The sequence below is a fragment of the Chrysemys picta genome, chromosome 3, assembly GCF_011386835.1.
Source record: "Chrysemys picta bellii isolate R12L10 chromosome 3, ASM1138683v2, whole genome shotgun sequence".
NCBI lineage: Eukaryota > Metazoa > Chordata > Testudines > Emydidae > Chrysemys > Chrysemys picta.
The window spans coordinates 164,980,988-164,999,967 of NC_088793.1; the positions used below are offsets into that span (position 1 = coordinate 164,980,988).

The 18,980-nt window shown below is 43.5% G+C and overlaps 1 long non-coding RNA gene across 5 annotated transcripts in view; it reads right to left on the reverse strand.

Annotated features, from left to right (window-relative positions):
• Positions 1-8,355: 8,355 nt before the first annotated feature.
• The window catches only part of LOC103307555 (uncharacterized), an 87,254-nt gene continuing 76,629 nt past the window's right edge, over positions 8,356-18,980 (reverse strand). For 4 of the 5 annotated variants that reach the window (XR_010599881.1, XR_010599876.1, XR_010599882.1 and 1 more), the window contains 2 exons: positions 13,896-14,015; positions 8,356-9,157 (listed from right to left, as the gene is read on the reverse strand). This is a non-coding gene — a long non-coding RNA (uncharacterized LOC103307555). The remainder of the gene's footprint in view (positions 9,158-13,895; positions 14,016-18,980) is intronic. The other variant, XR_010599879.1, reaches the window with a different exon arrangement.

An 18,980-nucleotide genomic window follows, 5' to 3' on the forward strand; every position in this document is an offset into this window, starting at 1 on the left:
GGACATCAAATTAGGAAAACGTGTTTTCAGAAATGAATAGAATGGTCTTCATTAATTCAATAATGACAGAAATATTTACAATGTAATTACATCCATTCTTTTCCTATTCAAATATTATTTTAAGGGATTCTTGGCATGGAAGAGACTTTCTTCGAAAATCCTGACCCAATGTCAGGAAGAGAACAGACCTAAGTCTCTTAATCTAATGGCTGTTACTGAGGGGTGACTACTTCAGCAATGCTCAGCTGAAAAATGAACTTTGCAATAAACGACCTTCACAGAAGAAGACTATTCATGTTAATTAGTAGCTCTTTTCAAACAGGATTCATATATGCATTAGGCCATGTCATTTTGAACAATGCCAGCATTGTAGTAAACATCAAGACAAGACTCAAGTATAGTTATCAACATTTTAGAAAACTCCAGTTAGGATTTTCTGTAAGATTAAAAGTTGCTGCTACTGATGTATTGCACAATGGTATCTCTCCTAATGGCTTTTAGCTTTTGCCACTGCCAACTTTTTATATTTAAAATCCATACAATTATGGACAATTTATAAGCATTATGAGGTTCTCTCTCTTTATTTTCCCCCCATTGATTCTTACTGATTCAACCAGCTTTTATACCCAGCAAATCAAATGCATTTTGCTTGCAACACTACATTCATTCTCACATATCCCACTTTCTTCTTATTATTAGTATTACTTATTATGCATATTTAATTTAAGAATGCATTTTCTCCATTAAAAAATTAGAATATTTTGAAGTACTAGAAAGTGATTATTTGTGTTAGTTTCCTTTGCTTAACCATTCAACTGCGGATGTGGTCTTTCTAAAGTACATGCCTAAAGAGCATTGAAAATGGCAAAAGGAGAATGCCAAGGGGAAGAAAAATAACTAAATAAATTAATTCCCAGAATATAGGATATTATTTTTGCATATTTTGTCAAACTATACCTCCAGGGATAGTTTCAGCCCTTTAGAAATCTGTTATCTTGGCAGGACAAACTTACTACAACAAACGTGATATACAAACATGTTCTTAAGAGATACAACAAGACATAGGGGAAAATAAGGAAAGTATGTACTACTGATTCTGACTGAGTTTGGAGTCAGATTTATTGATTTATTTAATTTATTTATACAGTGTCTCTCTTGTTGCACATAAGCACCATACAGCCAAACCCAAGTACAAATTGATAATGAGAAAAAAAGCCAACCAACCAAGTACAATGCAGACTTACATGGCATAAAAAAACACTTAACCCTCAAAAGGATCACTTCCCAACTAATTAGGGTATTAACAATAACTTTATTATGGAGGTAGCATTCTAAGACTCTGATTTATGAAAAGCATCATCTGTGTTCCAGAATAATCAGCTAACATGGACAAAATTAATACATATTCATTGTACCTATTATATCTACATTTTATATTGTGCATTTCGAGCCTTACTAATGTTCAGAAAATGTAACATAATTCCATTTAGCAGATAACATTGCTGCAGGATTAGCCTAACTGTAAGTACCTGTTACCACCAGTATTTTCATTTTTCTTGAATTTCTGACAAAATTCAGTTGGTCTAATTTTAAGCTGAGCATCCTCTGGGAGAAAGGACACTTAAGCACACGCCTAACTGCAAGCATGTAAGCAGCCCCATTGCTGTACCTTGCTGAACCAGGACTGTTATTGCTTCTTTGTTTGCCAAATGAAAATAATAATACGTCCTTTCTCTCCCCTTTGTTTATCTTGTCTATTTAAAGCTCTTTGGGGCAGGGATTGAGTCTTACTATGCATTTGTACAGTGCCTAGCACAGGGGCGGGCAAATATTTTGGCCTGAGGGCCGCACCGGGTTTCGGAAATTGTATGGAGGGCTGGTTAGGGGAGGCTGTGCCTCCCCAAACAGCCAAGCGTGGCCCAGCCCTCACCCCCTATCCCTCCCTGCTTCTCGCCCCCTGACCGCCTCCCCCAGGACTCCTGTCCCATCCAACCCCCCCCCCCATTCCCTGACATCCCCCCGGGACCCATGCCCCATCCACCCCCCTGCTCCCTTTCCCCTGACTGCCCCCATCACCCCATCCAATCCCCCCTCTCCTTCTTGACTGCCCCCCTGGGACTCCTGCTCCCATTCAACCCCCCTGTTCCCCACCCTCTGACCGCCCTGATCCCTATCCACACCCCCGCCACCTGACCACCACCCCGAAATCCCCTGCCCTCTATCCACCCCCCCACACTCCCCACCCCCTTACCGCACTGCCTGGAGCACCGGTGGCTGGCAGCGCTAGAGCCATGCTGCCCAGAGCACCAGGACAGGTGCCCAGCTGGAGCCAGCCAGGCCACCGCGCAGCACAGAGCACTGGGTCAGGCCGGTCTCTGCAGCTGCGCTGCCCCAGGAGCTCACAGACCCACCGCCCAGAGCATTGCACCGGTGGTGGGGCGAGCTGAGGCTGCGGGGGAGGGGGAACAGCAGGGGAGGGGCCAGGGGCTAGCCTCCCAGGGCAGGAGCTCAGGAGCCGGGCAGGAGGGTCCCGCAGGCCAGATGTGGCCTGCGGGCTGTAGTTTGCCCACCTCTGGACTAGCACAATGAGGGGCCATGGACACATTTGGCACTCGTCAGTGCTACCAAAATACAACAAATAAATACTATTACAAGTAATAAGCACTGACTCTAATGGGAGCTGCAGGTGCTCAGCCTTTATGAAAACCATCTTAGATATGCCTAGTTTCTGGATAAGTTTTATTTTGATTTTCATTGGCCACTGTTCCTCCCTCAACATTCCTGTCTTTAAAATACAAATCTCTAATTCTTTCACTCCAGTTGGGTCATAATGGGGATGGGCCCACATCAAAATCTTTCATCTTGACCCCACCCTGTCGAGCCTAAATTTGGATGGTTTGGATAAAATAAAACCCAGGACAGGGCAGAGCAGAGTCTAGCAACCAAGAAGGAAAGTTTGCTCCTGGTAGCTTCTGAGCAAACCCTCAACAAAAGATCCAGGAAGTCTTTTTCAAGCATAAAATTCCAAGAGTGCTGTGCTTATTGCATCAGCAGCCATCTTGTTCCTATTCTCTTGATGGGAAGAAGTCTACCCAAGAGCTTTTAGAATCACTACATAAGAAAAACAGATGGAGAATTTATCTATGCAAATACATTCTCTGGATGGATGGATGGTCATTGTGGAGCAGCAACTGGATAAAGGTAAAAGCAATATGAAGAAACTTGCAAGCTTGCCCAGAGAGTGCAAAATAATAGTTTGCATTAGATTTAGATATGGGTATTTAATATAGGCAATAGGCGACATGTATAAAGCCAACAATTTTGAATCTCTATCAAGAGTGCTTTAAAAAGAAGCCAAAAATATTCTTCTATATTTCTTTATCCTCCACCACTCCTATGCCCATATGGAACCCAACTGCTCATTTGTTTTAGGTGACGGAGTCATCTTTCCGATTCAGTGGATAAACATTTAGAAGAAAATTAGAGATGGGCAAAGCTGGGGAATTGGGAAGTCTAAAAAATAGCTTAAGTTTGAGTTTTTCTTCCCTAACAGATTTTGGTTTAGTAACTCCAAACTCAGAAACGGAGGTAGCTTAAATCTAGTTCACATTTCGTCTAAACACCCAACGTTTGGAGAAGAATAAGAGCAGAATTGGTTTTGGCTCATCTCTATTTCAAAAAGAGAGGAGCAAATGAAACGTGAAGGGCTCTTGGTTTGGCAACACCTCCTGGATGTCTCTTTTCTAATACTAAAACCAAGGGTGGGTCAAATCTGGGTCTCATTTAATTCACATCAAGACTTTGAGGGATCCAGATAAATGGTTCCATTTTTTGCCCATCTTTACAAATGACCTTGAGTATGTTTCAGCTGTTTCTCAAACAGCCTTTTAAAATCATGTATAATAATAACCTACGTCATATCAAAATATATTTAATATAAGTAAATTTTTCAAAAGCACCTACAAATTGAGGTAACCAAAAATCACTAGTCATTTGTGAACATCTTGATCCATGGTGCTAGATGCCTTGAGGTACAATAGAAAGAGTACAGAGAGCCGATATATTAGAGCAGATAAGTAGCTTCTGATTTGATGTGAAATGTGCATTTCACAGACAAGAAACACAAACACCTTTCTACAAAGGTCTGCTGTCATTGATTCTAAAGTAGAAATCATTTTGCATCAAATACATATCAGGATTATGTATTATCTCATTGCATTCACAAGAGTGCTATTTGTTTCCCTGAAAACATATAGAATACAGGTCTTTGCCCCCAAAGAGTTCACAGTATCAACAATGGCTTTGTCAGACAAGCAAGGATATAACAAAGGGCCATTAGAAAAGTGGGAGGAAAGACACGGGTTGTAGATATCTGATTGCTTGGCTGTACAGCTTAGGCAAACAGATGTCCTGATGTTATAGGTTGTTGCTGTTTTACTAAATGCAGACCCACCTGTTTTTAACCCCGTCACATCCAGAAGCACTGCCCACAGCATCCCATCCTGCTTATGTGCAGAGATCCATAGAGGAGCTGAGCTGTGTGGCATACTGGGGATTTTCAAATCCTCTGGGCCAGGATCCCATACAGCCTATAGTTCTGAGTGTCCACATCCCTTTTACAAATGGGACTTAGGCTCCTAAGTCACTTTTGGCCTTTGACATATTTTACCCTGATACCTTGTTGTTTTATAACAAAGCCATGACACCGTTGGGGCTAACCAGCCTGTACGTGGCACCTGCTGAGGGGATGGTGCTGATGTCTTCTCAAGCCCTTTCCCCACTGCACAGCTGTGTAAGGCCTGACCACAATCAAGTGCAAAGTGCTAAGGCCCAGTCTCCAAAAGCATTTAGGCACCTAACGCCCATTGAGTTACATGGGAATTAGGTGCCTAAATACCTTTGAAGAGCTAAGCCTTCAGCCCCGCTCCTGTGACTGAACATGCCCAGAAGCATGGCTGTGCCTGTACAGAGCCCACGGGCACAGCAGTTTGCCTGTGCACTGTCAGTTGCAGGATAGGGACTAAATCAGTTCTGTTCTGAGGAACATACTGTTTGTGGTAGGAGAAAAAACCTCTATGTTTAAAAGTTGTGATCCAAACCACCAGAATGATCAATCTCAAAGGTAGGGTTGCCACTGCTGTCTTTAACCAGAGGGAGGGCAGTCCAGTGGCTAATATGCTAGCCTAGGACCTGGGTTTACTTCCCTGCTCTATCGGAGACTTCCTGTGTGCCCAACTCACTTAATGTCTCTGGGCCTCAGTTCTACGTCTGTAAAATGGGGTTGATAGCACAGCCCTGTTTGAGAGAGGGGAATATTTAGAAAAAAATGAAATTCTAAAAAATACCAAATTCCGTTGATTGAAAACTGTCATCTCCCAAAATAGCTCATGATTTTTTTTAAAACTTTGATAAAAATTATTTCTGTCTTGAACTATTGTTTGCTAAATTCCAATTCTGAATTAGTTTTTAAAGCAGAGACTCAGGGCTTTATTCTGCCACCCTTATTTACATGGGGTAAAATTTGGACTCCATTGAAATTAATGGATTTTTTTTTTGCCATTGATTTCAGTGTGGGGGCAAGGTGTCACCCATGGAGTAGTACTTTACTCAGTGAATAGCAGTCCCACTGATTTTTCTGCAGCCACACAAAGAAATATTCAGTGGGCCAGTTCCTTAGCTGGTGTACATTGGCTTTGCTCCATTGACTTCAGTTTACATCTGCTGAGGATCTGCCCCAGTGTGAGTATGGATGACACGCTGAGGCACTCCAAAAACAGGGGTTTATAAGACAAGTACAGTCCCACTTTATCTATAGTTAGGGCCCTACCAAATTCATGTCCATTTTGGTAAATTTCACAGTCATGGGATTTAAAACATCTTAAATTTCACGGTTTCAGCTATTTAAATCTGAACTTTCACAGTGTTGTAATTGTAGGGGTCCTGACCCAAAAAGGGGTCATGGGGGGAGTTGCAAGGCTATTGTAGGGTGGTTGCAGTATTGCCACCCTTACTACTGCGCTGCTGCAGGAGGTGGTGCTGTCTTCAGAGATGGGCAGCTGGAGAGAGGTGACTGCTGTTCTGTGAGCCCTGCTCTGAAGGCAGCACCACTGCCAGCAGCAGCACAGAAGTGAGGGTGGCATGGTATGGTATTGCCACCCTTACTTATGTGTGTGCCACCACCGGAGGTAGATCTGACCCGGACCCAGGAGTGGCCCATGAAGGGGAAAAGGAAGTCTTGTCCCTCTGCAGCCTGGCTGGGACTAGCAGCTGGAGCCTGGCGCACAGTAGGAGCCCCTGGCCAGGGCGCCCCCAGCCCTGCTCCTCCCCAGCGCTGGGAGGTTAAAGGGGCCTTGGGCTGGCTGTGTGGGTGTGGTGGTGCGCAACCACAGCACCCCCACTGACTACAGTGCCCACCCATATGGTTGGCCCTGCCCCCCAAAAAAGTGACATCACCCTCAATACCATGCCACCCTCACTTCTGTGCTGCTGCTGGTTTTGGTGCTGCCTTCAGAGCTGGGTGCCCATCCAGCAGCCACTGCTCTCCGGCTGCCCAGTTTTGAAGGCAGCGCAGAAGTAAAGGTGGCAATACTGCGACCCCCCCCTACAATAGCCAGATTTCACAGGGAAGACCAGATTTCACGGTCAGTGATGCATTTTTCATGGCTGTGAATTTGGTAGGGCCCTATCTAAAGTGTTATACATATCACTGCTACCATCCTTTTAGTGGGCATAGAAAGTTGGGGACCAATTCTGCTGTCCAGGGGCGGCTCTATGTTTTTTGCCACCCCAAGCACGGCAATCAGGCTGTCTTCGGCGGCATGCCTGTGGGAGGTCCGCTGGTCATGCGGATTCAGCAGCGTTTCTGCGGGTGATCTGCCGGTCCCGCGCCTTCGGCGGACCTCCCACAGGCATGCCGCCGAAGGCTGCCTGACTGCCGCTCTCATGGGGACTGGCACGCCGCCCCCTGCGGCTGTCCCTACTCACTTGAGCAGTCCCATTGAGCTGGATCCTGTTCTTGGTAACACTGATGTAAATTCACTTAAACAGACTCACTCCAGATTAACACCAGTACAACTGAGATCAGACTTTGGCCCAAACTTATACACACACGTCACACCTATTATACACATAGATGAGGAAGTGACATGCTACAGCATTCTGTACTAGCTGGAGGTTCCTCAATGCTGAAGACTTCATGCTCAGGTATATCACATTTCCATAGTCCGGCTGAGAGGAGATGAAGGCATGAATAACTGAGGTCACATCACCATCTGCAGTGATGGGACACTTTTCTAGCCAGCTGGAGATGATAGAAATCATTACTATAAATGATGCTAAGGGAGCAGTGAGGAATCCAAGAATACTCCTAGACTATGGATTGAATTGACCAATTGAAGGTATGCAGCTCCAACCAACGGAGGCTGCACCATAGCTGCAAACTCTTATGCTTAGAGCACTTCATTTTCAATTTTTGCCAATTTTTCCCTCCCAAAATTCCCAGGTTTGACAATAGCCATTCTTTGGGTTTAACCAACGTTCACCCAAATTTTTGAAGTGCCAGAACTCCCCAGACCTGGCTCCCCACTCCAGAAAGAGAGGGCAGCTTAATATCCCTTTGCAGAGCCCTGCTGGACAGCACCGTGCACCTGAGCGGAGGAGGGTAACGCTGGCTTGATAGCTGCTGCTCTGCAGTGGGGAAGTGAGACAGGCAGGAAGCCGATTCCTGGTAGGCGAAACCACCCAACCACTGCAGTGACAGGCCCTCAGGAAGATGGAGGCTCCCTCAGCTGCTATATTGCGAGTTCCAGGCACCCCATCCCACTCTCCTTTGTCTTCAATTTTGTTCATCCATTTTTAAAATTTTGGAATGAACACTGATAAATTCCAAGGAAATTTTAAACCAAATAACACACACACACCCCAAACTGAAGGGCCTGATGTATGCTGCATATCTCAATTTGGTTTTGTGTTCACTGTATGTGAAGGAGTCCTGTTTTTGCGATTCATTTTCCTTTGTGATCTGTCTGAATCCAATCAGAATGTTTTGTGCATTAGATGTTATAATTTTTGACATTCCACTTGATAAAATACACTTTACAGTTATGATTTTTTAAAACCTATGTCTTTATTTTAATAAAAGACAGCAAGGATTTAAAAAAATAATATTATAAATCAACCTTTGGCACCATTTAGGAGACCTATCACTTTTATGATGAACTGAAGCTCAAATTGGGTCTGTAACAAAGTAAAAGCAGATGGTACTTACAGCACAAACTGTTGCCCTTTAATAAAATGAGTCCGGATACAAGCATTTCTCAACTAGACTTCTTCACATCATAGGAGCACGGGTGAGACTTTTACTACACAAAAATGATGCTCTTCACAAGAAAGAATTTTTTTCAAGTGTTTATTAAATGCATCTAGTTGCTGCATTTGACATAAAACAAAAACTATTTTGCTAATTACCAAGACATTAGCAGGATAAATTAGCTGGCTTAGTAGAATTGAATTTATACTCAAAACTTTATACAAAATCCTCTTGTTTCGCTAACCCATTAATAAGATCAGGAAAACAAAACAAAATGTAGATTAGGTTTGTCTTTCAGTTGCAGGCTCAATCCTGTTCAGTATTGAATACAGTAACATTTCTTATAACATAGTGCTTAAAAATGTAAGTCCTGGTTATGGTTCCATGTGTTTTCATGATAAATGTTAACACCAAACTTTTAAATAATTGTGGCTCAATTAATTTATATTAAATTAATAACTTTTTCTAACATAAATTCCTCTGGAAACTTCATCCAGATAATGTCTATTACCAAATGCTCCCACTTCTCTATAGTTCTGGAAGTATTTTATGCAGATGTAAGGTTTTCTTTAATATTTTTATATTCAGTAAAAGAATGGACAGGGGTCAAAGCAGGATTGATTTGAAGGAGTTAGATTTTTAAAATCCCTTTAAAAATCAGGACATAGCATACCACACTATTAAAATAAAATGCTTAAAAACGAAAAGTATTATGCACGCCACACAGTAGAAGATCAGATTTTTATTAATGCAAGTTTTAAATGCTGATTAATCCTCTTGAGAATCAGTTTCCCAAAGCTTTGGCCTGCATTCAAGTCTTTTTCAAAGGGGCACATCACTTCCATTATTCTGAATATTAATTGAACAACATTATAACTAAGGATACAAAGCAAGATTTAAAACATGATTACAGCTGTCATTGCTTACATCTAAATAAGTCTTTGGAAATTCAAGCTCGGGTAAAAATGTGGTAAATCTCTCTTATCAGAACAGTGGAGCTTTTCCCCTCCCCCACTTTTCGAAAACAAAAATGCTGTGCAGCGTATATTTGTGGCTTGATCTTAATAGATTCACACAAACTCCCCTCCATTGGAAAATGTGGATGTGTTTTGTCTGGCAATCTTATAATCATCCCAGAAGAGACATATTGTCTTTTTTAGATGTTGGGGCGAATGGGATGCTATTGGGTTGAAAGACGAAGCAGTCCATGTACTTCCTTTTAAAAAGATTTCTTGTGTTTTGTTTGGAATAAGCATTTTAAAGCCCCAATTCAACATATGTTTACATTTAAGCATCTGAGCAATCTCACACAATACTCGTGTGCTCAGGGCTGGATTAACTCATCATTGGATCCTAGGCAAACGTACACTTCTGGGTCCTACCTTCTCACGAATAACAAAAAACAGCTGTGGATATCCTGGGATCGGCTGCTCATCCTGCTACTGCTTGGAGGGACAGCTGGGCCAAACCAGAGCATGTGGCATTGTGATTTAGCACAGCGTTTCTCAAACTGGGGTCCGCAGGCCCTGCTGATTAACTCCTCACCCTCCTTCCTGTGCCTCCTGACCGCCGGGGAATAGCTGTTCAGTGGTGTGCAGGAGGCACTGGGAGGGAGGGGGAGGAGCAGGGTCAGGGCGCGCTACGGGGAGGTGGCAGAATCATGTCCAGAGCCACTGGCCCACCAATCAACTCCTCCCACTTCCTCCAGGTGCCTCCTGCATGCCGTGGAACAGCTGTTCAGTGGCGTGCAGCAGGCGCTGGAAGGGAAAGGTTGGAGTGGGGATGGGGCGTGCTGGGAGGGGAAGGCAGCAGAAAGAGGCGGGGAAGAAGAATGGCAGGGGTGGAGCGAGGGTGGGAAGAGGTGGGGTGGGGATGGGGCTTTGGGGGAAGGGACGGAGTGGGGGCGGGGCCTGAGGTGAGTGGGAGGGCTTGAGGGTCCACGTAAAATTTTACATCAAAAGGGGGGTCCTTGGGTAGCTAAAGTTTGAGAACCGCTGATGAGCACCACTCATGTCTGGCCAACCCAGGCACTGTGTGTGTACTGTATAGTTGTTTGTTGGGCCCCATTCCCCATTGAAATGTGCCTAGTTTGCCTGTACATTAATCCAGCCCTGCATGTGTGCTTAAAGTTAGGCATGTGTTTAAGTACCTTCCTGAACACAAGCCAAGAAGAGTAGCCTCTTAAGCAGAAGCATCTCCTTTGGAATTTTTGTATGTATTTGATGTTCTTGGAATGATGCCTTTTTTGGTTAAAACTGATGCAGGGTTATAGTAACATCTAATTCTGATGAGACAAATTGCATTATGAAAGGAGTATTAAAAATTTATAGTCCTATTTACTAAGTTTATTTGTCAGCCATAAAAGTCTGGATCTTACTTAACGCAAAAAGCATCCAGTCCTAATGATGAAAAAGATATAAAAAGATAATGGTGCGATCATAACATGTCTCAGAGTTTGTACATCTCAGTTGCAGTTTGGCACATTGCATAATTGTATTGTGCCAAACTGGCACCAACCCACAATATGTTAGTGAAAAGGGTCCACAATTTAAGAGGAAAATCTAGAAGTGTTAACTATACACTGTCTAATTATACAACCTTACTGTCCCAGAATGTGATTTCTGAAACCATTTCTGACATATGGGAAGGGGGTAGAACAGCTGGTCATTAAGGTTTTCTCAAGACTATTTAGTAACACACTTGAATGTAATTAAAGTGCTACATTAAATACTGCACTTGTGTACAATGTATTTTTAATCTTTATGGCATGTTGTAAAAGTAAATACATGCAAAGCATTAAAGTTTCTCCCCTTCATCTCCTAAATTGTTAAGATATGATGATATTCCCTAGCCATGCTGTGTGTATTACCTAAAGGATGCTATGCTACTGTGTAAGCATCTTGTTTGCCCCAGGCAATAAGTAAGCCTGATGTGAACTGCAAAAGATGGCTCTAAGTTTAAAATGATTTACTTGACAAAAATGAAACCTAGCAGAAAATACTCTGGAATGCGCTGATTTATTTGGTTATATTTTGATAGATAATGTTGCTGTGAACATCAGTTGGTCAAAGATTTTGTCTCCCATCAGACAGCTTTTGGAACCAATCAGGGTAACCACTCTGGGATAATTTTGAACTATGCTGGATCTAAAATGAGAAGTAAAACTGTGATTTTTCTCATTAACGCCCAGATACTCAAAGGTATTTAGCTGCCTAACTCTCATTGAAATTAATAGGAGCTAGGTACCTAAATACCTATGAGGAACTGAGCCTAAATATCTTACAAAAATAAAGTTTGTGGGTCAAATTTTGTCTTAAGATGCACATGATTTATTAGAAGTTGTGCATATGAGTTTGCAGGCAGAACTTGGGTCTGGATGAATACACTTGTAATCTTTCAGGCCTGGATTCAGCAAAGCACTAAAGAATATGCTAAACGTTAAGCATATGCTTAAGTCCCATCTACTTCAATGGGATTTAAGTACTTAAAGTAAAGCATGTGCTTAGATGAATCAGGGCCTCAGTTGTTTGTGTGTGCCCAGGTTTTATTTTCTGTGATAGTTACGTCTATCTGCTGAAAGGGGGCCCAATAGTTCCCTTTTCTGGTGTAAATCAAGGATAGTCAGTGGAGTTATACAGATGGAAAACCAGTGTCAATGATGTTGGAGCCAGAAGATATGGGAAAGGATGCCTTTTGATCTTTGATATGACTCCAGTAAATATTGCATTGGTATTTTGTATCCCTGATGATTCAAGTGTGTGGTCCACTCCAGACATGGAGGATAACTTAGTATCACCACATTTTTAACGCAAATTCCAGAAAAGAAACCATTTACCCTACAGGATCAAGATGCAACTCCTACTGTAGATTCTAGATAAATTAATTTTCTTTACTCAAGAACTATGCAGTGGAAACCCAAAATAAATAAAAAATATGCATGTTGTTGTATGCTGCTTTTAATCCCATTATTGTTCAGGTTTCCATTTTTTCTGGTCACTTATCAAATATTAACAGAGTGAAACCCACCTATGTAGGGGGCCAGCCAAGGGCTAAAGAAGGATTTAAGTGATATATGGCCTTTGTGCTGTCTCTCTGCACAGGGATGAATTTCACAGATATGCAGTGGATGCATTTCTCTCTCTCTCTCACACACACATGCACACACACACACACACACACACACACATATCTCCTCACTCAGAAATTCATTTATAATTAGGGTTCCATTTGTGTGTGGTACACCTCTACCCCGATATAACGCTGTCCTCGGGAGCCAAAAAAGCTTACTCTGTTATAGGTGAAACCACATTATATCGAACTTGCTTTGATTGCCGGAGTGCGCAGCTCCGCCCCCCTGGAGCTCTGCTTTACTGTGTTATATCCAAATTCATGTTATATTGGGTCGCGTTATATCGGGGTAGAGGTGTACTTATGAATGACCAACAAGATTGTGAAATGCTGTGGGTTTTCTCCCTTGTACTAATCATTTTAAAAATTACTCAAAATAATTACATTTATTAAAAATAAAAAAAAACCAAAACATTCCCCTTCTTCCACCAGTGATGTGTCTGCAGCTGCTCCCTTGGGGAAAGTAGTTGTGGAATCTTTAGCCAATCACGCTGTCTCATTGACTCAATATTCATTGAGGCTGTTTGCACCACAAGTATAATATATAACCTCCTGCTACAGCTATGTTCCACTGGAACAATGAAACAGCAAAGAGAAGCCTGTGAATGCAGGACTTTACAAGCAGGGCCGGCTCCAGGCACCAGCATTCCAAGCAGGTGCTTGGGGCGGCAATCTGCAAGGGTCGGCATTCCGTGCGTTTTTGCCCCCAAGCAGCGTGCCGAATTGCCGCCGCGGATGGCAGGGGCAGTCCGTGTGCCGTTAGGGCGGCACGCGTGTTTCCGCGGCGGCGGAAATTCGGCAGCAGCTTCTGTCTTCCAGCTGTCTTCCGGCAATTCGGTGCGCTGCTTGGGGCGGCAAAGCAGTAGAGCCGGCCCTGTTTACAAGACTATTGAATTCACTCTTGCAAGAGATAAGAATGACCACAGGTCTCCTCACATTCAGAACTACTTGCAACACTCATCTCTTTGACCTAGTTATTCCTCATTCATTTCTTTACGTATAGTCACCAGGCACACCCATTTAGATGCATAAACAATAACAAACCAAAACCAAACTAATCAACCTACTTCTCCCACAGGCAAAGGAAGAGAAGGAGGGAGGAAGAGAAGGAGGGAGGGAGAGACTGTTGTTATTTCTATTTTTAAATACTTGAAAGGTATTCAGATACTAAAGTGAAGGGGGCTATATGAATACCTAGATAAGCCCATTACTACAGAATTGGTTAAATACTCCTGCAAAGCATGTTGTAGTCTGACTTTTTCAGAGGAATAGCTTATCTCGATATTAACCCTAAATATTTATTTTAAGATCCTTGTTACTAGAGGACCATAAGGACAAACAATGCAGTGATTAGCTTTAGAACTGTCCTTGGCTTGCTATGTGAACTTGGACAAGACACTTATTCTCTCTGTATCTCAGTTTACCCATTGGTTGAATGGGGATAATCATATTTCCTCACCTTTGTAAGGTGCTTGGAGCTCCTCAGTGCTAAGTGTTATTAGCTTCCATTCACGTCCTCCAAACCATAGTAGATAGCCACATTTCCAAATGTACCAAGACATCTTCAACATCCACTGACCTGGACAGGTAGCAAAGATTGGCAGGAAGAACTTTGATTTATCATCTTATCCAGGAGATTACATCCCAGACAATGCCGCAGCACACAGTGAGCTTTGTCAGGGGTATGAATTGCCCTATTGACTTCAAAGAGCTCAGTACGCATTTGAGGACAGAATGTTTCTTGTGGTGTACCACCCATCCCCTTTTGGACTACAGGAAGAAGTTACACTAATTGAGCCATATTACAAAACGTCTGTATTGATGGTAAGCAGAGTATGTGCAATTTGCTCATTTGATTTAACCCAATATAATCATACCATAAACACCCCAATAACCAAAGCAACATATAGTAGTCATAACTTATTGCAGAGCAGCTCATGTCTGTCACAGAGGTCCCTTCACTATTATTTTATTTTATTTTATTTTTTAAATCTAGGTGCCTGGTACATGTAAACTGGAATGCTCATCATTTCCGTTGTGATTCTAATCTCAGACTGAATTCAACTCAGCTGAACCCTAAATTAAATCTAATAGATCTTGGAAAGTAACACATCAATCTTAAGCCACGTGTTTCTAGTGAATGGACATCGTATGTTTTTAGCACAAAGACCAAGCCGCACAGAATTACAGTGTTTAATTTCTAAGCCCGAGAGTACTCCTGAGGCACGTAGTTCACATTCTGTGTTACTACTTTTGGGGCCTAGTCCTAGAAAGTGTCTATGCAGAGCAATTCCTGGGAATGCTCTCAGGTCCTGCTGCAGTCCTATGGGAGTTGCAGGTGCCTGGCTCTATGCAAGGGCATGCCTCTTGTTGAGAAGCACAAGAAGGAACTGAAGACTAGAAGGAGTGGGTTGACTAAGTCACATTAACCATTCACACTTATAGATCCTTATGACATTTCCTAGTCTTCTTAAGTCTTAGTTACAGTGAGCATGCAGACTTTTAACTGTTCCAGTGCCTTTGCTTAAGTATAGTAATAGCTGTTACTGTGAAGAATACACAGGTTGATGGTGGCAGAAGTCCTCTTTTGCTCCTCTTCCCTCCCCCTCCTAACTACTTCACCTCTCCTTCCCTTTTATACTTTCTCCTCTTCTTCAGTTCTCTTTCTCCTCTTCTCCTATTGAACAGCTCATTGTTGAGTGGTGGCATAGTGACATTAGAGGTAAGTCATCCCTGCTCACCATCTCTCTTTTCCTCTTCCTTTTCCTCCTCTTCTCTTTCTCCCTTTTCCCTGCCCTATGAACAGCAGAGCCTGTATATATTTAAGTGGTTAGTCTTGGACATCAAAGATTTTTCAGCTGTCTGCAGGCTAGAAAGAAACTGTGAACTAAACCCCGAACCTAATTGTCTAAACACATTTTTAAAAAATTAATAAAACATATTCATTATGGGCCAAACACAGCTCCTCCCCTTCTGTGGACTCACCAAGCCCCCAAAGCAGCAGAATCACCATGGTTCCTCTGCATAGATGGGGCGGGATAGGGAAAGGGTGCTTTTGCGATCAGTTTATGTCCCTCTCTGTTTGGGGATATTAATGCATTGTTAGCTTCTCTAGTTGGTCCCTGCATTATTTCCCTATATTTTTTGCCATTGCTGCCCATCCCCTCCTCTTCCAGTTGCAAACACTGAATATTTAGCCATTAATTATTCAGCTCACACTATTATTTGATTTTGTGTCAATAAAGAAATCGTCACTACAAACAAAATTACGAATTTGTTCAAATCAATGATTACACACGAGGTCAGATCCTGGAGTACAAGCTGGGCCCTTTTCACTTCAGCAATCCCCAACTGCTGGATGGCCCCCTTGGAGTTGTTATTAGCTGGTACACCTTAAAACAGCCCCTAGGCTGATGAAAAAAATGCCAGGCCCACCACATAGCCAGCCTAGGATCAAGGAGCCACAATGGGCAACTTTGCAGCACCCCCTGTGACCTGAACACACAGGAAACTTAAGTGCAGCTGAGAATTTAGCCCCTACCTAAAGCTAGCTGGAAGCTAGAATTTTCACCCCTGTAGCGAGGCGGTGGGATACCCCACAGCCCCGCTGAGGGCCGAACCTCCCCTACTACCAACGTGGGCGGAGCCACCGGGTCCGGCGCCCGCCCCTCCAAGGTCACGGCCCCGACCTGGAAGTATAAAAGCCCGCCTGCAGAGCTCAGTGGAGCCCAGGCCGGCAGAGAGAGCAGACGTCCCTGGCCGAGTTCCCGCTTGGGGAACAGCCGCAGGCCGCGACCGGCCTGCTGACTCACCGGGCCGGTCGAGCCTACCTCTCGCCAGGTACCCTGAGGAGGACTGGCCAAGGCTGCCCCGTGCTAGCTACCCCGAGGAGGAGCCGAGCCTGCCCTGTGCCAGGTACCCCGAGGAGGACTGGCCAAGCCTGCCCCGTGCCAGCTACCCCGAAGAGGAGCCGAGCCTGCCCCATGCCAGCTACCCCGAGGAGGAGCCGAGCCTGCCCCATGCCAGCTACCCCGAAGAGGAGCCGAGCCTGCCCTTCGCTACCTACCCCGAGGAGCCCATGCTGGTGGAGAGCACCGACGACACTAAGACGGCCCAGGTACCATACAAGGGGGAGTGTGGAAGTAGCCCGGGGGCAGCCGACCCCAGTCTGGATGCTGCACTGCCAGAGCCGATGTCAGTGTGTTGCGGCCAGGATCCCCACTGACAGCAGCGAGTTTCCGTCACTGCTAGGGCCCCGGGCTGGGATGCAGTGGAGTGGGAGGGCCTGTGTCCCCCCTGCCACCCACTCCTTGGGTGGCAGACTCCCCCCTTTTTCCCTGGCCTAGAGAGGCTGGGGGCTGCTACAAACCCTGACCCAGCCCTTGCTTAAGGGCCTGGGCCTCTGACTAACTATTTGCTTGCTGCCCCGCCCTGACCTAGGGCCTGGGCTGCCACAAACTGACCCAGACCCTGCTTAAAGGCCTGGGTACCTGATTGACTATTGGTTTGCTGCCCTGCCCTGACCTAGGGCCTGGGCTGCCACAAACTGACTCAGCCCCTGCCCAAGGGCCTGGGTTTCTGATTGCCTATTTAATTGCTGCCCCACCGTGACCTAGGGCCTGGCCGGCTATAGACTTTGCCTCAGCCCTTGCTTAAGGGCCTGGGTTCCGACCTCTTGTCTCAGCCCCTGTTTACGGGCCTGAGCCCTAACTGTGTGTCTGTTGTCCCAGACTGCCGCCGGACTCGGACGGACGGCGGACTGTAGCGAGGCGGTGGGATACCCCACAGCCCCGCTGAGGGCCGAACCTCGGCCAACACTACTACAACCCCACAGAAAATCTCAACATTTAAAAAAAATATTCTGAACTGGAGCAAAAATGTGAAATGCCAAAAAACAAAAATGCCAAAAAAAAAAATTGTTTTGGAACTAGCAAAACTCTTTTGGTTGCAATAATTTCAAAATTGTAGGATATAATGTCAAATACTATATACGCTATATGTGTCTGATATTAAATATATGTATACTATGGTGTTAAATATATTTGTTATATTAAAATTAATATTTCAGTATAATAGAAACATGAAATGAAGCTAAACACTAAAGCTGAAACTAAATGTTTTTATCTTTTACCAAATGACACATTTCAACATTATCAAAAAGGCACATTTGGGCTTTATTGAAATTCTTTGACATTGTTAAAATGAAATGAGAAAGTCGAAATGATTCATTATGACTTTCCTATTAAAATTGTCATTGAAATGGACATGTTCCTGACAAACACTTCAATTTTAGACATAGCTCCATTTTTCAACAGAAACCTGTTCCATAAAAAAAAAAATACAGCTATCTCTACCTATAGTTTCTGATTCTATTGGGATATATTCATAGCCCACACATTGATAATTTGGAAAGAATATGGGGAGATGGTGGGGAACTGTTCCCCCAGGGATCTGTGTGTGGAGGATCTCTTCATGTATGGATCTCCCCACTCCCACATAGAACTTTTTCCAACCTATCATCTTCATCCATCCCTAACCTCAAAATTAAATAACTTTTAGAACACTTGCTTCTTTTCTTGATCATTTAAACACCAACATTGCCATGTGATACCAGCGATTTCTTTAGTAGTGTCTCTAAGTGCTTATCTACACAGCGCTTTTGTCCGCACCAAGAGTCCTGTTTCAAACAGTACAACATTAATGTGCACTAGGGAACTTCTAGTGCACACCAGAAGGGTCCACACTGGCCAATTAGTGTGCAACACGTTAGTGTGGACTATAATTTACAACCCCCTGGTGTGGATTTAAGCAACATGTAAACAAGGCCTATCTCTTTGTTAGTTCACTCAGTTCTGTAGCTGGATGGCTAGCTGAACATGAGCATTAATGTGAATAATCCTTCACTTTACTTCAATAATCTGTTATTCTAATTTATCTGTTTAAAAAAGAATTCCAAATCATAGCCAAGTCTTTGTTAATTATAAATTAGCTCCTCCTGTAATGCATTTTCCTTTCCATGGTAATAGAAAAAGCTTCTTCCTATGTCTATAGAAATCTTTGTTTCCTCAACTCAGTAAATCATATTACATTTCTCTTTATATTCACTATTTCTAATTATTCCAGTCTACTAACTCCCCTAGAGATTGAATACTGCCAAGGCCAAATTGTATAAACCGTTGATTTTTAGCACCTCCTACTCATTGGTTCTGGAGTTATTAGGTCCCAAATTTCTCTTTTGGATGAACACACATGGCTTGCACTGAAGTCAATGGAAACCAAGCATTTATGCATCAAAGGATCGAAACTGGTCCTTACACATTTTGCTCCCTAGCACTTAATTTGGTGGTAACAGCAGTGGCTTGATTGTTCACCATGTTGATAATGAAGTAGTGAGCCTGGTCAGTTACATCTTTATACTGTGTGCATGGAACTATTATAGCAACACATAGAATTCATGTAGAATTGTCTACTTTCCCCACATTGAAGGCGGGGGGGAGAGAAAAGCATCCATGAGTCTACACGATGAGTAATAAATCATAAAACT